The following is a 7,820-nucleotide window of genomic DNA, read 5'->3' as shown; positions in this document are numbered from 1 at the left end:
AGTCAGACGCGTCGCACATAAGTTCAAAAAGAAGGCTCCAGTCTGGTGGCTACATGATAGGTGCGGTGGTTAACATGCCCTTAAGCTTAGTGAAAGCTTCCTAGTATTGCTCAGTCAACTCGTATGGTGCATCCTTTTGAAGTAGATTATATAAAAGATGAGAGAGGAGACTAAAGTCCTTTATGAATCTTCTGCAAAAGTCGGCATGTCGTAAGAAGGATCGCACATCTCGTATATGCTTGGGTGGAGGTAAGTTATAGATAAGATCAATTTTTGCCTTATCTACCTCGATTCCTTTGGATGAGATGATATATCCAAGGACAATTCCCTTATAAACCATGAAATGACACTTCTCCTAATTGAGTACCAATTTCTTTCCTTCACATCTTTTCATCACACATTTAAGATTCTTTAAGCAATCGCTGAAAAATGGACCGAAGATAGAGAAGTCATCCATGAAGTTCTCTAGATATTGCCCTACCATGTCAGAAAAAATACTCATCATGCATTGCTGAAAAGTGACAGGGGCATTACATAGTCAGAATGGCATCATTCGGTAAGCAAAGGTGCCGTAGGGACATGTAAACGTGATCTTTTCCTGATCTTCAGGAGCTATCTCTATCTGGTTGTAGCCCAAATACCCACCAAGGAAACAGTAATATGAATGACCAGCTAGCCTTTCCAAAATTTGATCGATGAAGGGCAAAGGAAAGTGATCCTTCCTCGTGACGACATTCAACTTCCTATAGTCAATGCACATTCTCCAACTAGTAGTAACTCTAGTTGGCATGAGTTCATTATTAGCATTGGCTATGATAGTGATTCTGGACTTTTTAGGAACCACCTAAGTTGGACTCACCCATTGACTATCGGATATAAGGTATATGATACCCACATCTAATAGTTTAAGAACTCCAACTTTAACCACTTCCTTCATGTTTGGATTTAGTTTATGTTGTGATTGCTGAGAGGTCTTCGCATTATCCTCAAGATAAATGCGGTGAGTACAAATCGAATGGTCAATTTCCTTAAGGTTCGTAATCATTCATCCAAGGGCTCCCTTATGCTTAATGAGAGTAGATATGAGCATACTCTCCTGTTCTTGCTCAAGGTGGGAAGAAATCACTGGATATGTCTCGTCTTGACCTAAGTAAATATATTTCAAATCAGAGGGCAAAGGTTTTAGGTCAAGTTTCGCTACCTTGAGGTTAGACGGTAGAGGCACTTCATCAGTTTGGGGCAACTCTTCAAATTGTGGCCTCCACTGGTTAACTTCAAGTACCAGCACAGTATCAAGCATGATAACCATCTCCCTAATCATGTCATCATCAAAATCATAGGAGTAGGCCGGGCACGTCTCTAGAGGGTCAAAGGATAAGGTTAAAGGTGTTCTATCTTCCATGAAAGAGTCAATCATGTTAATGTCGTGAAAATCATCATCATCCTCTAATCGTCTGCCTATATTGAAAAAGATATTTAGCTCCAATGTCATATTCCTGAAAGACATACTTATGATTCCATTCCTGCAATTAATGATTGCATTTGAAGTGGTAAGGAATGGGCGACTAAGAATGAAGGGAATCTAAGTACTCATGTTACTGATGGGTTCTGTATCCAGGATAATAAAATCTACTAGGTAGTAGAATCTACCAACCTGGACCAACACATCCTCAATCATCCCTCTCGGTATATGAACTGAGCGATCAACAAGTTGTAATGTGGTTAAGGTGGGTTTTAATTCACCCAAACCTAATTATTTATACACCAAGTAGGGAATCAGATTTACGCTCACTCCTAAGTCAAGAAGTGTGTGCTCAATTTGGTAGTTCCCAATTACATAAGGTATGGTTGGGCTACCAGGATCTTTGAATTTCTGTGGCACATCTTGATTTAGGATGACACTCACTTTCTCAGTTAAGAAGATTTTCTTTTGAATATTTTATCATCTTTTGGTCGTACACAAGTCTTTCAGAAATTTGGCATATGAAGGTATTTGTTTAACCGTATCAAGTAGAGGAATATTGACCTTCACTTGTTTCAACACCTCTAGAATGTCCTGAGAGTTAGAGAGAGGTTTTATTGTAACCAATTGTTGGGAAAATGGAGCAACCGGCTTCCCTTAAGGTTCCAGTTCTAATTCTTGTGGAGCAATGCTAGGTCTATCATTGTTGTCCTCTTCTAGGTCCTTAGGCTTTTCAGCCCTAACAGGAATGGTTTTGTCAATGGTCTTCCCACTCCTAAGAGTGGTGATAGATTTAGCTTGCTCCATCTAATTTGAAGAGCTCGGGTCGTTAATTTCATATTGTGGTTTTGGATTAGGAAGAGGTTGAGCTAGAAGGTTCCCCTTATTCCCAATCACACTTTTAGTCTTAAGTCCTTGTATGGCCTTTGTGAGGTCTTAAAAGGCTTGTAGCATACCCTGATTAAAAAGCTCTTGCTTTTGAAGATGTTTTAGAATCGGGTCCTCTTGAGGTTTCTCTTGATTTGGAATTTGGTTGAAGAAACCTTGAGGGGTAGCAGTTTGTTCATTCCTCCAACTGAAGTTTGGATGATTTCTCCAACCAAGATTGAATGTATTAGAGGTAGGTCCATTGAAAGGTCTTTGGTAATTGTTCACGACATTAGATTTCTCATTCAACATCTCTTGAAAGGTAGGTATTGTTGGACAATTCTCAGTTGTGTGAATGTTGCAAGCACAAATACCACAAACAGTTTCCTTAGCCTTATCCTTCTTTAATTTCAGGGCCTCGAGTTTCCCAGTAAGATTAGCCACTTTAGAACTAATATCAACGTCCTCCTTCAGGAGATATATTCCACCCCTTTCCTTGGATTGAGTCGGCCTAGACACGGTGCTTGGTTTTTAGGAGATGTCCCATGATTGTGTGTTTTCAGCAAGCTTATCAAAATAGTCTCACACGTCATTGACACATTTATTCATGAATTCCCCATTACACATCGTCTCAACTAATTGATGCATGGGAGATGTCAGTCCATCATAGAAAAAGTTTGTGATGCATCACGTTTCAAAACCATGTTGTGGGCATGAACTGACAAGATCCTTGATCCACTCCCAACATTTGAAGAATGTTTCATCTTCCCTTTGGGCGAAGTTCATGAGTGAATTTCTAAGGGTGTTCGTCTTATGGTATGAGAAATTTTTTTTTTATGAACTCCCTTGTCATATCATTCCATCTACCAATAGATTGAGGACGTAGTGAATGTAAACATGTCTTAGCTTTCTTTTTCAAAGAAAATGGAAAGAGTTTCAGCTTGACCGTGTCGTCAGATACGTTAGGAAAATATAGAGTGGCTATGATCTCATCAAACTCTTTCAGGTGTAAATATGGATTTTTAGATTCAAGCTCATGAAATTTTGGAAGGAGTTGGATCACCCTTGGCTTAATATCCATGTGTCCTATATTTTCTGAAAAAACCATGCATGAGGGCGTGCTCACCCCTATCGGTTGTAAATAATCTCATAAAGTACGAGGTGGGGGTGTTTGATGGATCTCATTCTCATCCTGGACTTCCCCAACTCAAGTTGAGGTTGTCCTTTTGGTTGATTAGCCAGTTGATTTGTAGCCATAACCTTAATTAACTTTGGGGATCTCAAGCGGTGTTGGATAGTTAACCCGTCAACCAATCCTCCTTCAGTCAAGAGATGTCGAGTGTTGTCACGAACCCACTTGGGCATGAAGCATGTGCAGCCCTCAATCTCAGATTATAACTTAAACCTAAAAGAAAGAAAAGAATAGAAATCTAAAATTAGAAAGAGAGGAGTTGGAAAGAAGTTACCAAATTAGAAGTTCTTAAATTAAGATCCTACAAAACAAAACAAAACAAGTCAGTTTCCAAAAATAGAAATTCTAAAATTAGAAAGTTCCTAAAATAAAAAGTAAACTAGTTTCTAAAAAGTAAATAAATTAGGAAAGTTCTAAACTTAAAAATAGAAAGCAAGTTAGTTTATAAAGATAAAAGAAATCCTAGAATTAGAAAGTTTCTAAAAACAAAAAATAAACCCTAATCCTAAAAATAGAAAAATAGGAAAATTAGAAAGAGATTACCAATTTAGAAAGTCTATATCAGAATCCCACAAAACAAGTAAGTTAGGTTAGTTTCTAAAAATCAAACAAAAAAACCTAAACCTAAAATTAGAAAACCCTAATCTTAACCTAATTCTAAAACTAGTTAATCTCAGAAAAATGCAACCATCAATCCCCGATAACAGCCCCAAAAACATGTTCACAACCCCAAGTGTAGGGTCACAATGTAGTAATAATCTTGGTAAGATCGAGGTCGAATCCACAAGGACTGATCCTTGTATGTATTTTGAAAGTAACTAGAGCGAGAACTAGAAGAAGTTGTAATCTAAATCAGGAGAATGTAGGAGAATAATGGTGAATTATTTAACTAAAACTTGTAAAATTCAAACGAAAGAAACTAGGGTTTCCAAGGATCCACTTGTAGAGATCATGGGGATCTATCCTTGATTCAAGAACACAACTGGAATCAGAGTTCTATCTTCATCCAGTTGGAAGATATTTCGTTAAAAATCAATTCTGAACTCTTTTTAATCTAGTTTTCAATAGACGAGAGGTATGAGAACTAAAATTGATTCCATCACAAAACCATGCCCATGAGATAAAGCAAACAATAGAATTTAACCAATTCACAACCAATTTAAGAGAATTATGAACGTTAGGAAGGATTCCATCATCCAGAGACGATGGTGAACAACAGGGGTTCCTACGTTCATAATCACAATAATGCAAAGAACGTGTTCAAAACTATCGCAGATCCATTGTAATTTAAGTCACAACAAACCATTAAAAACTAAAAACATTCCTTATAATCAAACTAGAATCAAAGAGAGTTCAATAAACATGAATCAAGGCCATAGAAAATATCCCATCACGCTACAAGCTTCACCTCTTAGTCCTAGCTAATAGGTTTAGCTAACCATAATCATGATTAAGATAGAATCTCTTAAAACATCAAAATAAATAAAGGAAGAGGAAGGAAGAACTCTTGATGGAGCTTGGTCGGCCACACTTTCTCTCTCTCTCTCTCTCTCTCTCTCTCTCTCTCTCTCTCTCTCTCTCTCTCTCTCTCTCTCTTTCTTTGCTTCTCCACGTCCTTGGGATCCCCTCCACGTTCTCTCTCTCTTTCCTTTTATAAGAGTGGAGAAGGTCGGTGGCTGGAGAGAAGTCGATGGAGTTTACGCAACAATAGCCATGTGTGCAACGAAACCGCAAAGGCAGTTGCTTTTGGAATGTGTTTTTCATAAGAAGATCATTGTAAAATCTTTTTGGCTCCATGGTGGTGGTCGACCTTGGTTGGGCTTCCATCTGAACGTTTTAGATCGCTCAACCGATCAAAGATGGTGGGCCACAACTTCCCGAAAATTTTAGGCGGCGTCCGGACGTTCTTACGCACGCCTCTTGCGCTGAGATGCTCAGTGGACCCATAGACAGCATCATCAGAGAATTCCACTCCATCCATTGGATTCGTGGCAGAATTTCAGTCGGAGATGGGCGGTTTTGCACAAGTTTGGAGTGGCCCAAGGAATCAAATCGCGTTGCAACTGTTTTTAACATTGTAGGACAATCTTCTTGTGATTGCTGTGGCTGGCACGTACGCGTGCATGGATGCATGGGGTCAACATAGGTTTGACTATTTTTCCCCTCTACATGACGGATGGCTTGGATTATCCAAATGGGTCATGATGGTGGTCCAAAGCAATCCGCACGGTGGATGTGCATCAGGTTTCGCGGTAGCGTGAAAATGAAAACTTCCATTTTTTTAATGGGAGTTAGGTCAGTGTATGCTGACTGACTCCCTTGGTTCGGTGCGCCTCAAGACCTCTTGCATGGTGCTCACGTGCCTCCCAAATGGGACCCACTGAGACGTACTTGGGGAAATCCACACCGTACATTCATCTTTCCTCATAGTGTAAGGGGTTGAGTCCAAAACTAAGGCATATCCGGAGATTAGGTGGGCCCCAAATCAGTGGTTTTGTGGCTGATCTTTGTATTAGGTCACTTCCACAAAGATCCAATGGCTGAAATTTTACATGTACGGTTATTTTATGATCCTCAGGCCAGATATAGAGTTTCGAGCCAAATGGTTGGTGAGAACCCTGTGATCTTGCATTCAGGATGATTTTCAGGCTTCTTTATCTTCAATCGCTTAATTTTCTCAGATCTTTTGCATGTGAATTCTTCGATCTCGGTCTCCTAAGATCCGTCCCTTGCTTGAGTGATTCTTGAGCATCAAATCCATGCTTTTAACATCCTTTACAATCCGAGCTCTTAAATTCACCCTGCAACACAAATGTGATTAAAATGGAACATTAAACATTATCATGTTCATAAAACTAAGCAATAAGTGGGGTCCAATATGCAATATTTGACCTTCAACACTAGAGTGCACCGGATTTCACTATGGGAGGTTTTAAATTAGGTTTACCTCAAACCTTTACAACCTACACAAGGTTAACTAAGGAGCCAACACAAGGCAACCTTAGATGCCTACATAAGGTGACATGTCCTACACAAGGACACACATAGGAGCTTATATAAGGAAACTTATGCCTACATAAGGCAATGAGTTCTACTCAAGAACTCTCTTGGGAGCCTACACAAGGCAACTCATGCCTACACAAGGCAAACAAGTCGTACACAAAGACTCTACAATTTATTCCCTACACAAGAGTAAAGGTCCTACACAAGAACCTAGACTTTATGTCCCACAAAAGGACAAGGGTTCTAATCTTGAACCTGACAGTTTAGGCAGCATAGGCCAAGGTCTTAATCCTGAACCTGACAATTTAGGCCACACAGGCAAATGTCTTAATCCTGAACCTAAGATTTATGCTCTACATAAGAGCAACGGTCCTCCTCCCGAAGTTGACACGTTTACTCCTGCCAGAGGCTTACACAAGGACTTCAGTTGGTTTTCGTTCGGCTAACCAACAACCTAGGTCCTACACAAGAACCACAGATTTAGGCCTTACGGAAGAGCCAAGGTCCAACACAAGAACCTAGTTGAGTTTGAGGATAGCAAACTCTTAGCCTCAATCCTACACAAGGAAGGAGACTAACCTATGGACTCCTAACAATGACACTTGTCGGATTGAGTCCCTTTTTGTAGCTCCTAATGGGTTGCTTGATTCTGCTCTCCTGTGCTTCAATCAGCTCCCCGATGCTCCCCCGATCATGCTGCTGCTGCGTTGCCAAGGCTTCAGTTCCACACTCAATCTTTTGGCATTTGATACTTCTTTCAAGATGACCAAGGTGATGGGACTTGGTTAAATCTCCTATAACTGAAGGAAAGTTTTTATTCCTAGGGGATTCAATTAATGGACACTCTAGAGTATCATAGAGACTATAAATATACCTATAAGGTTGGTGTCACGCCCCAAACTCAGAAACAGGGCTCACAAAATTCCCGATCGTCGAATCTGGCGCCGACAGCCTCCGTAGAACCCCATTCTCGGCTCCCAGCGCCCATTCGCCAGGTTCCGATCCTGGGATGCTAAAAGGAGGATTTTCAACATCAGTTTGATTCGTAATAAGCATAACCAAAGGCATAACCCACAAACAACAACCAAAAACTCCATCACATTTCCACTATTACAAAAAACTTTACAAGTACAATGAGCATAAGGGAAATACAACGATGATAGACCAAAAGCTCCACAAAAGATCAACTACACACCCAAGCCTCAGCGCTGCTGCGATCCAACGTCACCTGCACGCAACGGTCGTGCATAAGCTTATAGAAAGCTTAGAGGGTGGTGAAAGTGTATGCTAAAGGTG

General features: G+C 40.1%; 1 non-coding gene across 1 annotated transcript; it reads left to right on the top strand.

The window, feature by feature from the left end:
• The first annotated feature begins 3,026 nt into the window (after window positions 1–3,026).
• Window positions 3,027–3,133, top strand: LOC131241869 (small nucleolar RNA R71). Its single transcript, XR_009169436.1, has one exon. It is a non-coding gene; the product is annotated as a small nucleolar RNA R71 (small nucleolar RNA).
• Window positions 3,134–7,820: the final 4,687 nt, after the last annotated feature.

The sequence above is a fragment of the Magnolia sinica genome, chromosome 3 (assembly GCF_029962835.1).
Source record: "Magnolia sinica isolate HGM2019 chromosome 3, MsV1, whole genome shotgun sequence".
Lineage (NCBI taxonomy): Eukaryota > Viridiplantae > Streptophyta > Magnoliopsida > Magnoliales > Magnoliaceae > Magnolia > Magnolia sinica.
Note: the sequence above shows the minus strand (reverse complement) of the source record. Positions and strands in the feature narration are given on the sequence as shown.